The sequence below is a fragment of the Pan paniscus genome, chromosome 8, assembly GCF_029289425.2.
Source record: "Pan paniscus chromosome 8, NHGRI_mPanPan1-v2.0_pri, whole genome shotgun sequence".
Taxonomy (NCBI): Eukaryota; Metazoa; Chordata; class Mammalia; order Primates; family Hominidae; genus Pan; species Pan paniscus.
The window spans coordinates 139063642-139082683 of record NC_073257.2 but is presented as its reverse complement, the minus strand read 5'-3'; the positions used below and the strand labels follow the sequence as shown (position 1 = coordinate 139082683).

The following is a 19042-nucleotide window of genomic DNA, read 5'->3' as shown; positions in this document are numbered from 1 at the left end:
CAGGGCTGGACCCTCTGCCATGACATCTTCACTTTTCACCAGGTACATGCGTTATTTTCAGTATGTTTAGAAAAACAATGCTGTCTGAATTTTTCTTATTTGGCCAATTATCTGATCCATAATTTCTGCTATGAAGAAAAAAATCAATGTCTTCAAAATTCAATAAATGAAAGCTGTGAAATGTCAGCAGCAAACATGACAATAATAAAAAGCACACAGACAGCTATACTTCCTCTGTGAAACAGCAGGTCCTCATCAGATGACGTCTCAAGACCCCAAATTCACTAACAGGGGATGGCGATGTCTATAAAGACACCAAATCGGAGACACAAACGGCAGCTTTGCTAAGGGCAGTAGATGAATTAGGAGCATGCTTATCAGGGGTATTAGGAGCATGGCTGAGAGGAGTGTCTCTCCTTTTATGATGTCTGACAGCATCAGCCCAGAACCCGAGTCTAGGAGTCTGCTGAGTACACTGAGACAATGTCCTGCCTGATAGATGAGACATGAAAATCCCATCTGTCTGGCAAGTTGCACTTGGCTTTCCTTAGCTGCTCTTCCTGCAGTTAGAGTGTGCGGGACTCAGCAGCCCAGCTAAGGCTTTACGAAGGATCACTGACACAGTTGTACAGTTTCACTTCCGCAAGATGAGTAAGTTCTAGACATCTGCTGCACAACATCGTACCCAGAGTTAACAGTACCGTAACGTACACTGAAAACTCTGTGCAAAGGGTGGATGTAAAGTGTTCTAAATAAAACAAAGACAATAAAATAATAAAGTACAACAAAATGCTAAACAAAATATAATAAAATATCATGGGTCCTATACCAAGAGCTGCTGGCTGTAATACGTTTAAGTCATTACGCCACGTGTCACATTCAGAAATCAGTCGCAAGAATATTCTGAGTTTTTATTTTTCTCTTTGGAGAAATTCAGTAACACCTAGAACAATGCAGCGGAGGGAGAGGATCTGCATTAGGCTTTAAACTTCATGAGGCTGAGGAACCCTCAGAGAAGGAAAACAAAAAGAGGCAGGGGGAGAGAGCAGAGGCCATGCTGCACTCACCAGAGGGGCAGAGTCACCAGCTATGTGCCTGGCACCCATGCAGTCCATGGCTGGAGCCACCCAGGGAACAGGCAGTGGCTCAGAGGCAGGACGCAGGGACAGATAGAAGAACCAAGGTTCAACGAGACAGAGCAAGAGGGAAAAAGAAACCCCTCTGCTTCGGCTCCTGGTAGACGTGCATTTCCTGGTTTCCCGGGCTCAGCCTGAGAGTTATTCCACCGTAATCACAGGAAGCCCTCCTCTGACTGCATTATCATCCAAATGCACACGGTTCTACATCCTGCAGAAGAAATTCTCAGGCATCGGTCCCTTTACAGCCCCTCTAATGCCGCCTGCCACCTTCGTGGCTCTCCACAGCTTCCGTGGGAGTCATTTGCCGAGACAAGCAGGGGCCATTCTTCCTGGGATGAGCACTGGGGCCACCTTATGTGGCACCGCCGAAGGCCACAGCGCCTGCTGATGGCAGCACTGTGAGGTCTTCACAGCGGTTTCCATAGGTAATGGGCCAATAACCACCAAATGTAAGACTTCATAAAAAATCTCATTCTCACTGTGAGGGAACCAGGAAATGGAGAAAAATCTTTTCTTATTTCTTGATTGGGGTTTTGGGGAAGTCTGGCATCGCATCGTAATGTATCCAGGTGACTAGAAAGAGAGAAAGATGATTTGTACCAGCAGCCTAGCAGTCAAGTTTGGAATTCCCTTAACCTAAGTCTCCAAGTCCACGGGACTTACCAACTCCTGCAGCCTTACTAAGGTGAATAAAATTAAAATGAGGTTTATTAAGTAGGCTCTCAACGGAATGTCTCTGCTGAGAGATTCTGCGTATTTAGGTGTGTGTGCTAACAGGAAGAGGTGAGCACATGCATTTATAACCACCTTTGCAATCCCTGGGACACTCCAAAGTTCTTTCCATAAATTCTATGTGTAACCTTTAATTGCCCATTTGTGGGACATGTTGATTTTTACTCCACATCTGCTAGAGCACCTACTGATGTGAATCATTTTCCTGCATTTTCACTACTTGTCCATTTTTCAAATCCATCATTTACAAATGAAAGGCAGCTCCACTCAAGGAAAGAAAAATGGATTTGATGATGCCCTTTAAGCACCCAGCTCTAGTGGTATAATGTGAAATATACCCCAGGGCTGTACTGTTGCCTCTGACAGTAAGGATGAGATGGGCCCTCACCCTTGCGTCTATGATGTCCTGAAAGTCACCAGGTGCCCAAAGGACACACAGGCACCACCCAGTCCTTAGCTCTGCTCTCCAGGCGGCTACTTCTGGCCCTTGCTCCTATTTTCAATCTCCAATCTCGGATGAGGTTTTCCCACACAGGGTGACCTCAGATTTTGCTTTATTTTATGAAAATCCAACTTAGGCCCTAAAATTGGCACATGCACTTGCATTTTCATTCTTAAACTCCAAAAGCAAGCTCAATCTTCTCCTAACTTCTGGGAGTTAAACATTCAGACTCATCCACTGGAATCTCAGTGTAAAGAACATGAAACCTTCTCAAAGCTGCCACTTGTTGTGGATGGAAATAAAGTTAAAAACCAAGGAACTGATTCTGGATCATCAAATAAATTTCAGTGTTTCCAGTTATGCAGTGAGAAGATACATTCAAAGATGTTTCCTTCGGTTAAACACACATGAAAAAAATGCAGTGTAGGTTAAGCTTTTCATCGCTAGGTAAACAAAAAGCCATCACCTAAGAGAGGCTGTATTAACGACCACTTGGTAAGTGGTAGCAATATACACAGTGAACTAAATTTAATTAATAAGGAAGCTCCACAGTCTTAATGACAGGCAACACAAAAATACTGCAATAGGAAATTAAATTAGAACTTTATCCTAGGTCTTTAGAGAATATCTCAACGTTATTATCTTAGAGAACACCTCAACGTTAGATATCATCTAACAGATGATATCGTGTTGACAAATTTGAAAGTGGGGTGCTAATCCACAATGAAGCTCAGTGATCTCAATGTTCACTATGTCACATTTGGTCATGTTTTTAAAAAAATGAAACGGGGTCTTGAAATCTTGGCTTCCTGATAATATTCAAATCTGAGGCATTAAATATAATATTCAAAAGGATAACCAACTGATTATTGATTTTTATTTTAGTGAAAAAACTCATGTTAAGCTAATACATAATCATTTTTCATATGGTTACAGAGAACAATTATAGAAACTTAACTATTCATCTCAATTATTTGGAAACCATCAATACAGGAAACTAAATTACATCAGTCATCATAATAGCTCCAGTATTAAAACCCTACAGCAAAGATACTCCATTGGGTTGCATGAAATACTAAATCAATCAGCTGGAGATGAAAATCCAATGCTGACTGTCCAGGATTGTCTTGTCAAGTCTTCTCTCAGGGGAACGTGGTGAATAAAATTATTGGACTAAGGAGCCAAACACATATGACCATCCATTTAAAGCAATTACTGCACTTTAGTTCCCATAACTGGAGCATTCCCATAACTAAGACAGCAAAATTCTTCCGTTTCACAATGACAAAGACATTACTATTCCCAGTTGTTTGTATGGAACGGTTTCTTACTCAAATACTAACAGATGAATGGCCCCTTCACCATATCCCCTGCCAGAAGTAATTCTTGATAGGATATACTGCTCTAATTCTGCCCAAATCGCAGAGGAGGCCAGGTGAGCCTACAATCTAGCATATGTAAGAAGCAAAGGGGAAAAACACTGAATTCTCCTGTGATCAATCAAACGCATCAATTCATTCTTAAAATTTGGGTCTACATATGGTATCAAAATTCTGTCCAACAACTTATGCTATAAGCCAGGGGTCATAAAACTATAGCCTGTGGACCAAATCTGGCCCACCTCCTGGTTTTGTAAATAAAGTTTTGTTGGAACTCAGTAGTTGCCCATTTGTCTACATATTCTCTACAGCTGCTTTCCTGCTTCACCAGCAGAGCTGGGTTTTCATGACCTTTGAAATGTTACGATGTTATGGCCTTCAAAGTCCAAAATATTGATAATGTAGCTCTTTAGGAAAAACTTTTAACACCTGCTATGAGCTATTCTTTCAATCAACACGTAGATAATAAAGTCGGTTGCCTATTAAGACAATCCTAAAATGTGAGAATTGTCCGTGTTCTCAACATGTAGAGGAATGAATACTCTCCCATTTTCCTGGGAAAAGAGGAAGAGTACGTCTAAGTCTTCCAAAAGTGTTATTGGTACATTCAGGTACAAGTTAAACAAGGCCAAAATATGCCTATCTTTTGCTTCACTAAAATTTGAACTGTTTATCTGGTATTTCTGGAGACAATTCCTAATCACCCCCCAACTTCCTTGTAAGCTTTCTACATAAGATTCCTGACTTAGTCACATTTAGGGACCGCCCTGTACTTGCTGCCTCATTTCACAATGGTGCTGATAACAGTGCCCAGTTTCACGGAGATTTTAGGAGGATTAAGGTGAGATCAGGATTTAATTCTCATAAAGCTCTAGAACTATGACCAGCAAGAACTGGTTGGCATAAATTGAGTTAGCTCAATTAAGACTGGAGAATGAGGGAAGGCTGTATTTTTCTTTTTCCCCCACAAAGGTTCAGTTTCTTCTGGCAATTGCGGTCCTATTCTCTGTGAAGTGCAGGCAGGTTTTGGGAGAGATTACACCTCCACCGCCAAGAAGAAACTCAAAAGCATTAGAAGTAAAATACTTAATAGGCCACTAAGTCTGTTTATATTAGGAGTAGCAGGGTGCTGGATATGGTAAAAACAGGAATAAACTGATTTAAATTGAAAAAGACCTTCAGACGTACTGAAAGACAGCACATTGTTAAGTTCCAATGGAGCAAAGCTTTGAAAAATGGAGCAGGGAAGGAATCCTGCACTATTCCGTAAGACCAGCTCTTGATTTTTCATATCCTATCAACATTTCATAGTTCATAATGTTGTCAAAAAATGAAAATTAAGAGATGTATGTATAAAGCAGCTAACACAGTGTCTGGCTCTTTGGGAAGTACACAAGGTTCTTTATTTATTGAGCTCGGATTCTACTGAATAAATGCCATCCAGGAGGTGGAGGGGGACTTTGGAGAACATAGAGCACCTAAGTTCTGCTCTCACAGCGCAAATCACATCAAGACTCTCTTACCCAAGGAACATGTGCAGAAATCCACAACAAACAATTCTGTACATTGGTAGCGTATTAAGTAAATGCATATTCTTATACACACGTATATATAAGAATATACAGTAGGCCGGCCGTGGTGGCTCACGCCTTTAATCCCAGCACTTTGGGAGGCCGAGGTGGGCAGATCACTTGAGGTCACGAGTTTGAGACCAGCCTGGCCAACATGGCAAAACCCTGTCTCTACTAAAAATAAAAAAATTAGCTGGGCATGGTGGCGGGTGCCTGTAATCCCAGCTACTCGGGAGGCTGAGGCACCAGAATTGCTTGAGTTTGGGAGGTGGAGGTTGCAGTGAGCTGAGCTTGCACCACTGCACTATAGCCTGGGCAACAGTGAGACTCTGTCGCAAAAAAAAAAAAAAAAAGAGAAGAAGAATATATGGTAGATGACAATGTAATAGAGGATGTTCTAAAAAGTCACCTTTTAAATTATTTTGGAAAACTGAATCCCTCTAAGTGCATGATAAACAGTGGTTATCTGAAGGTAGCCTTAATCAAAATGAGCATTTATTTGGTAAGGTTTACTTGTTGATAAGTCATATTTGCATGTAAAGAGTTTGCTTAAAGTGCATTATACCCATAGATGATAACTCTTTTACAATAACTGACTCTACTCTGTATTCAAACAGACTATTCATGCTTGTCAAGAAATAAAGAACAGGGGAAGGCTATGGGAGACCATTGTGTCTTACATGGTATATAGACATTTCTGCTTTAACGGAGCTTATTTAAATTTCATGGCAAACATCACCCTGTTTCAACACTTGTCATATGAATCGCAATTTAAGCTGATTGCACTTCAGCAATGTTTAAAAATGTCCTTTAAATACTAACAAAATATGTATTGTCATCGAAGAAGCAAAAGTCCAACAAGGAACTTTACACAGGCCTAATGTATGGAAGAGGAATATTTCTTCGTAAAGCCACATGGTGTTTGCTGTGGCCACCTGCCTCCATCCACTTACGCCATCAAGAGTGGGTGGTTGCCAAACACGTGTCTGAGTTCAGCTTTAATCTGCTTACCCTATTTTCTCAGTAGAGGTTCTGTAAAATATCAAATTGAGTGCATCATGCAACTCGCCCACCACAACAGAGATGGAACGTGGAAATCCCAGGGCTGAGAGACCCAGAGGATGAACCAGGCAGGCCAGAAGCTGCACTCCTTCATCCACGCTGTAGTCGGAAGCAGAGAAAGCTCCAGAGTGAAAATGTTCATTAACACCCACGGACCAAAAAGGAAAGAGCCAATAACGTATGAATCTGAAGGTGAAGATGTTGGTTCTCTACCATTTTCATGGTGTGAATGAATCACAAGTCTTATTTTAAGGGACTCAGAAGTATCATCAGCAGTTCCATGTGACAATATTTACTCTGTGGGGAAGGAAAAAATCAGTACCTTTAAAATAAATTTCCTCATTGTCATATTTGGGTTCAGAGAAGAAAAAAAAACCATCAATAAATGTTATTTTCTATTAGAACTTAGGGGCATCCAGCTCAGATAGCCCAAGGCATGGTAATGAAAGGGTAACTTTATTGCTCATGGTCATCGAACAGAGCCAGGCCACCCACAGTCAAATGGGGAGGGTGACTGATCTGGAGGCGGGTCATAGGATAGCAAGTCATGTGCAAGGATGGCTTGTCCAACAGGCCAAGAGCAGCCATTGAGGGTATCGGCTATCACGGCCTCTCAAACCCACATTTACTTCTTACCTACTCAACCCTAGGTGATCTTCTTCAATGTTTAACAAATTCTGAAACAAATGTCTGGGATGCACACTGGAAACACAAATAAAATGAATTTAGGTTTCCTTTCAACTTTATACTGAGTAACAGATCTGTGGGACAAAGCTACTTCACCTTTTGAGTGACTCAGTTTCCAAAAGCCCATCTCTATTTTTTTTTAAAAAAATGGTCAGGCACGGTGGCTCACGCCAGTGATCCCAGCACTTTGGGAGACTGAGGCAGGTGGATTGCTTGAGGTCAGGAGTTTGAGACCAGCCTGGCCAACATGGTGAAACCCCAAGTCCACTAAAAATACAAAGATTAGCTGGGTGTGGTGGCGCATGCCTGTAATCCCAGCTACTCAGGAGGCTGAGGCAGGAGAATTGCTTGAACCTGGCAGGCAGAGGTTGCAGTGAACCAACATCACATCACTGCACTCCAGCCTGGGTGACAGAGTGAGACTCCATCTCAAAACCAAACCAAACAAAACCAAACAAAACAAAACAGATTTTCAAGTTTCTTTCTCGAATCCACGGAAACAGCCAATAAATGAACACAAATGGGAAAAAGCTCTGTAGGATTTTCCTCCCTCGCTTAAATCAAATGAATATTCTGGAATCTTAATATCTTCCCTTTCCCCTCTCAATCTAGGAAGGCCTAGGAGATCACTCAGAGGCCTCCGTCCAGGCAAGGGGGAGAAGGTGCCAGGGAGCTGTGACTGCCGAGATACAGGGATGTGGATGAAGCCAGGAGCGTTTGTACAACATTCTAGCCATATTCACTTTAAACTATGGACACTGGAGTTTCTAAAAAGAGAAAAAAACATTAAGCAACATTTACAAGCCAAATTCCCTGCCTTTCTTTGAATCTCAAAAAAAAAAAAAAATCAAAATTGTGTAAGAAATGTCTTAAAATAAGTTTTTGATTTTTTACTTTAACTTTAGTTAGTGGACTAATATATGAGAACCCCGAAGTGAGGGGTGCACACACATTTAGATTATGGCACAGCTGCAGAATGTGCCAAAACACAAATTAGGTGAATTGGACATGGGGAGATCCGCAGCCCTACTGTGCAGTGCAATTAAAGCGAAGACTGTTTAATTCTCCAAAGACTCAATAATATGAAAAAAAAAAAAACGTTTACGGAAAACATGGAACTGACAGTCTGTGTGCCCTCAGAGGTCATCAAACATAACTAGAGATTTTTTTATTTTTAATTCTGTACTTTTCCCATTTGGAACTTGGTGTTTAAGAATAAAATGCTTGCTTTCCAATGTTTCATAGCTTGCTATCACATCACACATGAGCCACGCTGCGAAATAAATACATCTAAAGTCAGGTCGTCAATTCTTAGACCAAACTAGCAAAATAATTTATTGCACTAAGCGCATAAAATGTCAAGGGTAGGTAATTAGAATTATATGCACCGTGTGTTAGTCATCTTTAAAAAAAATAAAAACACATATCCTGTCCACTATGACTGAATCTCAGCAAATGACAGCACCAAAGAGGTGTTCAAGATAATCAAAAGGCAATGGTAATACAATGCCATTATACATGGCACCAGAAGGGTGTGAAGTGGCCTCTTGTGGTATAGATGGGATAGGTATATTGTGATGAATCATTTTAATAGCTGTTATTCAACGAAGAAAACGTGAGAATATCATTGAAATTATATTGGGGAAGCTTAGAGTGCTATCGAAATGCAAAATGATTTGAGTATATTGCTGTTTCAGTGCCTGTTTTTATTTCAAAGTGTAACTAATACAGTGAGATAATGAGGGACGGCTAATGACGACAAAAGAATGCTGGTCAAAGCTACTCTCCAGCCAGCCTGGATGCAGCATCAGTTTCCTGAGAGCCTGGCATGAGCAGTTGGCATTTTTGGTCAGACTCTGTCCTCTGGTTGCATCAGACAGAACTGGATTTGAATCCAGGCTCCACCCCTTCCTAGCTGTGTGACCTTGGAGAGATCATTTACGTTCTCTGATCCACATCCGTGGAGACAGTTTAACAGTATCGAGTGCCCAGTTATCTGGTAAGAACCAAAGTATATAATCCACAATGGACCGAGTACCTGCCACCCTGGAGGCGCACAACCGAAGCGGAGCATCATTCTCATCGAAGTCTCATATTCAGTCAGGGCTTGGGGAAGGAAAAAAGTACAACAAGGAGGCTTCCATGTTCCTTGCCTTCCCCTTTACCCCATCCCTCTTCCATGCCTGTGGAACCTAAGGTGGGGATGGAGGGCAAACAAGGAAGTTCCTACACCCCCCAGCTGGGAGAAGACTGCAGGCCTCCCTGCAGTGGCTCCCTAAAGAAAAGCCTCCTGTGCACCGGGGCAGAAGGCCTGGGAAGGGCAGCCAGTAGCTCCAGCACCAGCACACAGCACTGGTGGGTGGAAACTCAAGTGTGAAATCCATTCTTACCCCTTCCTGTCCTAGTTCTTTTTTTTTTTTTTGGAGACAGAGTCTCGCTCTGTCACCCAGGCTGGAATGCCATGGCGCGGTCTTGGCTCACTGCAACCTTCACCTCCCAGGTTCAAGTGATTCTACTGCCTCAGCTTACCGACTAGCTGGGCTTACAGTCATGAGCCACTATGCCTGGCTAATTTTCCTATTTTTAGTAGAGACAAGCTTTCACCATAGTGGCCAGGCTGGTCTCGAACTCCTGAGCTCAAGCAATCTGCCCGCCTTGGCCTCCCAAAATGCTCGGATTACAGGCATAAGCCACCGTGCCTGGCCCCTTCCTGCCCTAGTTCTGATCAGAAGTGTCACTCTCTGTGGGCATGTCAGCCGCTTTATGAGAAGGTGGCTTCAGCAGGCTCAATGAGACTGGTGGCCTTACCAGCAAGGATTAAGACAAGCCCATTGAGCCATCTACCTGTGCTGAAGAGGTTGGTTCCCCAGTGACGAGAATGGGATAGTAAGAAACCCTATAGAAACCAGCACCCAAGACTGACCAAATAAAGGTCAACAAAATAAAGGGTTTCTGTTTCATTCCCCAGGAGTCCGCCTAAAAGAAAGGAGAGGCTGCAGTTGGGAAGGGAAAGCCTTGGGGTCTGCTCAGAGCCCTGAAAATGAGGGATTGTGAGGGGAGAGGGGAGAGCCAGAGTGCACACCTGCTCTTCCTTATTCCCATACATCACTGCCTCAGTTGTAGGGAGCATTAGAAAAAAACAAAAACCTAGAGCTACTTCCCTCTCTTTCAAAAGGAAAACCTTCCATTTCTGTGGATAAATCAGATTCACAATGATGCATCATAGAAAGCCAGGGATCTCAACGAGTCCTCACGATGCTCAGGTTTTCCAAAACAAATTTGTATTTCAGGCCAATAAACCATCTCTAGTTTCTTACCATGAAAGGAAAAGAAAGCCAGAGGAGTGGCATGGCCCTGGAACATGGACCAGCACCTCAGAAACAGCTCTGGTTCCCACCAGAAGGAAACACGGCTCGGCTGCCAGGACCGTGGAAGAGCCACAGGCAAGGGGCTTTACACAAAGCGAGAGTCTTAAACCAGAAATAAGCCCAGAAAGAGGAGAGTGAAGGCTCGAGCAGAATATGACAAGGGGAATGATGCAGAAAGCCTTCCTGCAGGGCTTCTTGGCAGAAAAGGAGGCCCCACTGGGGCACCTTGAGCATTGTGTCTGTCTTGTTCTTGAAAGACAAGGCTAAAGTGTCCCCAAGGGAATGATCTCGACCCTACAGGTCGAAGGCGATATGAGTTACTTTTCCCTCGTAGGCGTTGAGCACTGGCTGATCTGCTACCACAGCTTCTGAACTGGCGGGTGTAACCTGCCCATCACAGACTTAGGTTGGGCTCATTTAAGAGTCTCTTTGGAATATGAAGATGTCAGAGGCATCCGAACCACAGCGACTCCATTTTGAGTGAGGATTAGAGAAATGAGGCTGAGACTTACTGGACTGCATTCTTAGAAAGTTAGGCATTCCTCACCTCTAGATGTTTAAGGTTAAGGGAACACACTGGTGATGTTTACTAAACAGACCCAGACTTGGGAGTGTCCTAATATCCAGACATCCTGAGAACAAATGCGTTCCTAATTTTACTTTAAAGATAATAATATCGGGTGCAGTGGCTCACGCCTGTAATCTTAGCACTTTGGGAGGCTGAGATGGGTGGATTGCCTGAGCTGAGGAGTTGGAGACCAGCCTGGGCAACATGGTGAAACCTCATTTCTACTAAAATACAAAAAATCAGCCAGGCGTGGTTACAGGTTACTCAGGAGGCTGAGGCACGAGAATTGCTTGAACATGGGAGATGGAGGTTGCAGTAAACTGACATCACGCCACTCTAGCCTGGGCAACAAAATGAAACTCTGTCTCCAAAACAAAAACAAAAACAAAAACAGATAATATCGATTCTTGCAAAATATAATAATTAAGAAATTTAATCCTTTATCACAAACCCTCGTAGCAGAGCAGAGCTCCCCATATATATGAGGATTGTACCTAGGCTGGACGCATTCCTCCTCTTACTTTTGGGAATGTCCCACTCTGTCTATGGAGTAGCTGTTCTTTCACTACTTTATTCTCTTAATAAACTTGTTTTCACTTTGCACTGTGGACTCGCCTTGTGTTCTTTCTTGTGTGAGATCCAAGAACCCTCTCTTGGGATCTGGATCGGGACCCCTTTCGTGTAACAAAGACATGGGAAAGAAAAATTCACGTCCATAGCGAGCTCTGTCACAGCGACATCGGACAGTTGGGAGGGCAGGCGTTTCATCGGCAGTCTCCTAAAGAAGGAAGTTCTGCTGTGTAGCTAAACCGGAAGGCTCCTCTTCCGCAGTTGCTAGTTTGGAGACACTTTTCTCTTCTCCTGCCTTGCACACTGGAGAGGATACAGGTTAATCACACTGACAGATACGCTGGTTCACTGAGGGGTAAGGGTTATTGGGGAGCATGCATGTGGACATTGCAATGACAGTGATGATGCTCAGACAAATGAGGTCACACTGAGACAGGAAACATCTCCATGAATTTCTATATAGGTGGAAAACTGCATAAGCAACTAGTGCAAGAGACAGAATGATCCAGCACCAGTGAAGTTGCTGTGGTCCCGGGCAACGAGTATGCCTCAAAGGTAATCCCCATTCTGATATTTTCCACCATTGATAACTTTGTCGCATTCTTGGACTTCATCTAAATGGAATCATGTCATAAACACTGGGCGTCTGGCTTCCTTTGTTCTGCACCTTTGTAGAAGCCCTCCATGCCAAAGCATGTCAGCAGTTAGTGCTTTTGGGTTGCTGTCTAGTATTCCACTATACGAAGAACCAAGAAATCTTTATCTACTGTTGACTGGTATTTGGATTATTTCCCGTTTGGAACAGATATAGATAAACCTGTTACGAACATTCTTGAACGTGTTTGACTTCTATATTCTTGACTTTTTAATGTGGAAATTGAGACCTCAAACTTACTATACCATAGGGGTGGAATTCCAGCAATTCTCTGTACAACCCCTGCACAATTCCAAGAAGAAGGCAAAAGAAGAGAGACGTGGATATTTTGCTTAGTTAGCTGTCTTGAACTTTCCCTTATTTTTATTCCTCTGCTTTTAGGAAATCCCACTTGAAAAGTAGCTATTTTCTCCTTTGCAAGTCTATCTTTTTCAACAAAAATCTTAAGCAAAATATAAAAAGCCAATACCAATTGATTCCTAAAATGAATCTATCAAGTTTCACTTTTTTTTTTCCTGAGGAAGCCGAGCATATTGACTCATTCTAGACCCTAAAAATATGCCTACATCCCATCTATTGAAAAAAATGCAAGAGGGATCTGTGGGCAGGAAGATGGCTGAAAGTCCCTTCTCTCCAGCCAGCCCCCAGCATGATGCTTGCTTTAAAGCCTGGAGCATGATGACACACACCTCACCCATGTGGAATATCTCTCCAGAGCCAAAGGTATGGTGAGGCAAGTTTTCACCAATATTTTGATTTGTGATGCTGAAGACATGCACTTAAGTACTACAATACGTAAATGGTTTCTTACTTCAAAAAAAAAAAAGAAGGGATGCCAATGATTTTAATAGACTTAGCAAAACAACTGTAAGTCTACTACACAATTGAACAACTCTAAGCAGTCCTGATGATGCTACAGAATTCCGTTATACTCTCCTCTTCATGTAAGTGGATTTTCTAACCTGCCAATTACGGCTTTCCATTTTCTTCCTGGAGTTATACATCATGCGAATCTGAGATAGCACTGTCCTTGGAGCTGTTTTCTTGCCAGTTCACAGTGCCACCTGTGGCTGAGCACTGCCTTGCTGGGCATGCATTTATGTTGACCTGTTTTCACTCTTGGTCCCGGAAAACTTCAGCCTTCTGATACTACCAGCCCAATGCCCAAATTTCCTGGCAGCTTTATTTACAATCACTTTAAAAGACGGAAGGCAGATTTCAATTTTATGGATTGCCAATAAAGTAAGATTTACAGAAGTTCCCCAGACCACTGGGAAAATTACTGGAGCCCACAGCTGCAACAGCACATCCCCAAGGGAACATGCTGGAGAGTGGCAACTTCTCCTATCTGGTTTTAAACGTCCCCAACTCCTATACATTCCCTTCCCAGGCCCCTTCCAGGCAGAAGAGGGGACTGCAGTTTCCATACTGCTCACACATAATTAAGCATCTCTTTCCAGCCAGCTCCCAACAGCCTCCCTGGTAAGCTGGAAAATCGGCTTGGGGGATCTGAGTTAAGAAGAACAACAAGAAGAGTGAGGTGGGCAGAGTTTGGATACACAGGCTCAGGACTCCCGTCCTGGGCATATCTGGATCCCCAAGGCTGGCAAAATTGTATACCAAAGGATGCTGCGGGGTAAGAGGGAAATAGATGACATTTTAGATTTTTTTTTCTTCTGAAATGTCTGGACACACTGCCCAAAGCATCCACATACAAAGAAGGTATTTCGTATAAAGTCATTTATAAAAAACAGACACTCTATAAGGCAGTCATAGGCTCAGTTCAGCTCAGCGAACAAGGATGGAGCTATGGCTTGGTCACAGGCACAGAGCTGGTGCTAGGTGCAGAGACTCAGGGATGTATAGGCAAAGAGGTCTCACTGCCCACTGATGTGTCTGGAGGGGTGGGTGAAGGGACTTTCCATTTGTCCTCCCAATTTCCTCTCCGAAGCCTGTCCCTTCCCTGGGGTCCACTACTTCTCTGTCCTTTCCTGAGAAACAGACTAATAAATGTGGCTACTTACATTTTACAGTACGTTCTAGGAGCAAATCCAGGGGGCCAGGAGCCCTGCACTCGGCTGGCTGCTTAGTCCCTGGCCCAGGCCCCAGGGCCTGACAGGCATCAGAGGGGCCCCTGGGTCTGCTGCTCTGAGCTCAAAACACCCAATACTCTTTGGTGGGTGGGAAATTAAGGGCGGGGATAGCTCCGTGTGCATCCTAGGTCTTTTCCTCTCCCAAGAGAATTCTACTCTGCCACAAAGGAACTCAGCCTCTGCGCCCTGTGGCTTCTGCTGACGGGTGGTGTGTGCTCTGGAGGGGGGGTAGGGTTCCTGGCTAGGAGTGGCAGTGGCGCCTGCTCTGGAGTGTCCCTAAATGTCAGCACGCAACATTACCAGGCAGGCCCTCCCACTTCAGTCCTCAGGCCACTCATAGGACCTCCTGTCCCCATGTAGAGAGGCTGCCACCAGGTTGGAGCCAGCACTGAAAGGATCCCCGAACTCCAGCTTCTACAAGGCAGCATCCGCAGGTGAGCGGCCAGGCACCTACAAGACACGCACCCTTCGCGCCTGGCTTCCCAAAGCCCCGCCGGGCCAGGCTGGCTGGCACAGCAGACAGTCATGCAGCAGGGTCCCCAGCGACCCCCCATCCCTGAGAGAACACACGGAGTCCCCCGCCCGCCAGCTGCTCCGGAGGCGGCTCCAGGGTAGACTCAACAAGTTCCCGGGCCATGCAGCGCCGCCTGCAGCCCAGAAACCCGGAGGACGCGCTGTGGCGGAGCCCCGCGCGCAGGCGGCAGCTCCTTCCACCTCCTCCTCCTCCTCTTCCTCCTCCTCCTCCTCCAGCTCTGGCGGCGGCGGGAGGGGGCTCCTCCACTCCCTCCCTATCCCCCACCCCACGCACGCGGCCCGGCCCGGCCCCGCGCCGCCCCCGCCCCACCTCCGCCCCGCGGGGCCCGGGGCTCCGCCCGCCTCGGTGCCAGCCGGGCGCACAGGCGGCAGGCGCGCGGCTTGGGGCGCCCTCGCCTCTGGCCGCCCGGCTCCGCGGAGTAGCTGGGACCTGGAGCAGCGGAAAGGACTTCCCTCCTGCTCCCTCCTCCGCCCCGCCCCCGCCTCCTGGCCCTGGCTCTGAGATCTCGCCGAAGACAATTGCAGTAAATGAGGACATCGGAGGAGCGCGAAGCCGGGTGGCTGTGGCTGGCTCCGCCGCGTCGCGAGCAAGCGAGCGCGCGGGCGTCCCCGGCGCTGGCCCAGCCGCTGCCTCCCCGCGCGCGTCGCTAAGCGGGGCCGGAGGGACGCGAGCGACGCGAGCTGCGGCGCGGGGGCCGGCCGGGCCAGCAGGGCCGGGCCGGCAGCGGTGGAGGGGGCGGGCAGCAGGCGCGCAGCGGGCCAAGTCCCCGGAGCCGAGGCTTCCTCCGCGTGAGCGCGGCGAGTCTGGCCGCGGATGCCCTGTCCGGAGTGCTCCGTGCCGCCCCAGGCTTGCCAGGGTCCGCAGCGAGACATGCCCGAGCCAGGCGCTGCATCGACCTCGACTTATCTGTAAGCAGCGGAAGGTAAGCGGAGCCCCGCGTGCCCTCCTCCCGCGCCCCCGCGCCCGTCGTACTTGGCCGCGGGCAGAGCACCGCTCGGACGGGCGCCGACCCCGACTCGGGCGCACACACTCGGCCCCAAACCGGCTTGGCCGGAAACTCGGCGGCTCCCGGGGCCGGGACACCCCGGTGCAGCCGGGAGCGGACCCGGTGCGGTCGCAGGTGGGGGGCAAGGTTATGCAACTGCATCTGGCGCGACCGGGTCGCTGAGGGGCGTCTGGCAACTTTGGCGACGTCAGGGAGGAGCGGGGCTGCGCCTCTGCGATGTGGGTTCCAGACAGACGCCACAGCTTCGTGAGCGCCCGAAGCCCTAGCCAGGCAAAACTGGGAGATCTGGGGGCGGCCGTCTCCCCGGAAGGTTTCAAAGCTTTTAAGTATTTTCCAAACTAAAGCGCCCTGGAAAGTACAAGTACGGCTGATTAACTTCGGGGGGGGATGAGTTGGAACAGAGGGGCCCTGACGCCAGCCGTTGAGGAGAGGCGCGAGCAGCAGTGAAGGCAGATGCCCACGTGAAATGCTCGTCTCCTCCACTCGCTGGGGTTGGCACCTTCCCGGGGCTGCGGGTTGGGGTCGGCGCCGCAGGGCTTCCCGGTGCCTGGCAGCCCGAGTCAGACCGGGACAGGCGTGGGAAACCAACCAACGCTGCAGACCTAAGAGACTGCGAGCTGGCGGGCGAGGGCAGGAGGGAGGAGGGAGCCCGCGGGCAGCCCGGGGTCGGGGCAGCTCCTGGAGCCCAAAGTCAAGAGCGAGAGTCTGCATCTTGCTGGTTCATGCTCAGGGCTCCAGGCTGATGTCCCCACTGCTTGGATAAAGAGCCGCTCCCTGTGACCTCAGCATTCTACTACCCAAAAATATGCCACAGGGAGAGGGAGCCAGTGATAAAGAGATGCCAGGAGTGGGGGAGGAGAGGTGCCTCTGGAGTAAATAGGAGAGAAAATGGGTGCGTTTTGCTTATCTACAGCCCAGGGCTCCCGCCCGGACCCCTCTCCTGCTGTTGGTCTGTGCTGGGGAGCTGCACGCGCTCTGGGCCCCTGCGCCAGAAGCAGCGGTGAAGCGGTTTACTTTGACCTTGTCTGCTTAGGCGCTGAAATTCTGCGGAAGCATCCCGAGGTGAAACTGCAAGAGTGGGAATGAACTTTGGGGGAGCCCTGCCTTGGCTGGGAAGCCAAGCGATCATTTCAGAAGACTACAGCTCAGGATAGCACAGGGTAGACGTCTGTGCACTTGAACGCTTCCCCCTCAACGAGGACTTGCTAGAGGGTTACCTTTCCATGCCTTATCTCAGTGGGGGGACTGTCAGGGTGACTGCGCTGGCTGGGTACTTGATGAAAAAATACCACTCACAAGACCCGGGCCATTCCCAGAGTAGTACATACATGAAAATGATATAACCCTTATTAAGCTTACGCTACAGCAAGTTACCGTCATTTCACTCTGCAGAGGCGGAAAGTGCTGGTTTTTACTATTCCCCCACACTGTGCTATTTCTTACATTCATATCCTGTTGAATGTTACTTTTGAAAGTTCATATTTATCTTTGCAATTTTTTTGCAAGAATGATTAGCAAACATGCACAAGGAGCTCAAAGAAAAAATGGGAAGTCCTGCCATCTGCATGCCTCACCAGATATTAATCATTTACTATCCATGTTTACTACTTACATTAGATGGCACTGCTCCTCACGATGGTTTTATTAGAGGCGCATTTGGTTAAGGAAAAAAAAAAAGTCTAGCACAGCTATCACTAATTGCATGATTTTGCATAAATTACATTAGCCATGGAGAGTTTTGTTTTCTTCACTAAATTCATCATTTTGTTTAAAAGACTAAACAATTCAGTTTAATTTCTTTAGCTAAATGAAAGACTTTTCCTTAAAGACAAGATGTCCTTGAAAAGCTACATATGTCTTTAAACTTATTACAGTTGCCACGACTTTGTATTTTATCATTGTGATTAAGACTTTGAGCTTTCATGTAAGTCAGGCCCTTTATCCTATTAAGAAACAGAATTACTGGTTAAGAAATAGGCTAACAAGGCAAAAGCTGGGAAGCTCCATGTCTGCACAATGAGATTTCTGCAAGCTCTATGGGAGGCTGGGTACTCTATTACTCTGTTTACTTCGGGGGCTTCTCTGTTTTGCCACAGTTGTTTTCCCCTGTGGCAGGAAAGGGAATTTTTGTGTTTTGTTTCTCCCTCTGTAGGGAAGAATTTTAAAATAAATCAATAAATAAGAGAAAGACTTGTACGTGAAAGGCATTCATCTACAAGAAGACTCCTACACACTGAAATAAGCAGTCCAAAAATCAAAATGATTCTCAGAAATAACAACGGATCGTAGCGGAATAGCAGGACAGACCCGTTCACGTAGACATTTGTATTCTCGTTTGCGCCCAGCCATGGCTATCTCACTTAGAGACGCAACTACTGAACTCTGGAATATGAGAAGCAGGTGACTTATGCTTCTCAGAGACTCATGATACAGAAATGATCACAGCTACCTCCCAAAGCAGCAGCTCTGTGGTCAGATATTTACGTAGGAGGGCAGTGACAGGTTCACCACGGATTTTAACACTTGTGAAGGATGCTGTTCAACGCGTCCATAGCATCCAAGAAGCTCAGTTGGGAAGGCAGGCAAATTCTACATACTTGAGGCAAACCACCGTCATTCTGGGAGTGTGAGGTCATAAAAACTCCCCAGATAAAACCAGTGTCACCGTCATTTTCAACAGTCCTTCATAAATGTGAAGCACCACAACCCCTCCCCACCATGATTACACTGGTTGGAGACCTACATTCCCCAACCAGAAATTAGCTGGCATGATTTATGAAGCAGATCCTTTTTTGTCTCCTCACATATTTGATTTTAATATTTCATAACATTATGGGGTGACTTCAATATTTTAAAGCAAAATTTAATATGATTGATACTACATGACGACACTTTCATTACCATGAAATTCTCATACAAACATTGAGAGAAGTCTTTATTCCAATACTGGAGCTAACCTATGATATGTATGTAGTGAAACTTCATGACTTTTAATCAGTTTATTTAAAATGTACATTGTTCTTATACATTAAGGACAGAATACAGACTTGCAGGAACCAAACTATAGGGACCCTGACAGGATTGCTGTAAACAAGTTGTTTGGACAATGTCTTGTGTTAAGCACTAAGCCATGAAAGGATAGGTTTCAACCTTTGGACCATGTGTGATAATGTGTCTGTTTCAGATCCTGAAGGCACTAACTAAGGTATCTCCAGGCAACCAAGGATCTTACCTC

The 19042-nt window shown here is 46.1% G+C and overlaps 2 protein-coding genes across 7 annotated transcripts in view; one reads left to right on the top strand and one right to left on the bottom strand.

The window, feature by feature from the left end:
• The window catches only part of DOCK1 (dedicator of cytokinesis 1), a 561485-nt gene that overhangs the window by 249412 nt on the left and 293031 nt on the right, over positions 1-19042 (bottom strand). The window lies entirely within an intron of this gene.
• INSYN2A (inhibitory synaptic factor 2A) overlaps positions 15590-19042 on the top strand; it is a 60630-nt gene continuing 57177 nt past the window's right edge. Inside the window, exon 1 of the mRNA XM_034931702.3 lies at positions 15590-15723. The gene's annotated coding sequence lies outside the window, so the exon portion shown is untranslated. The remainder of the gene's footprint in view (positions 15724-19042) is intronic.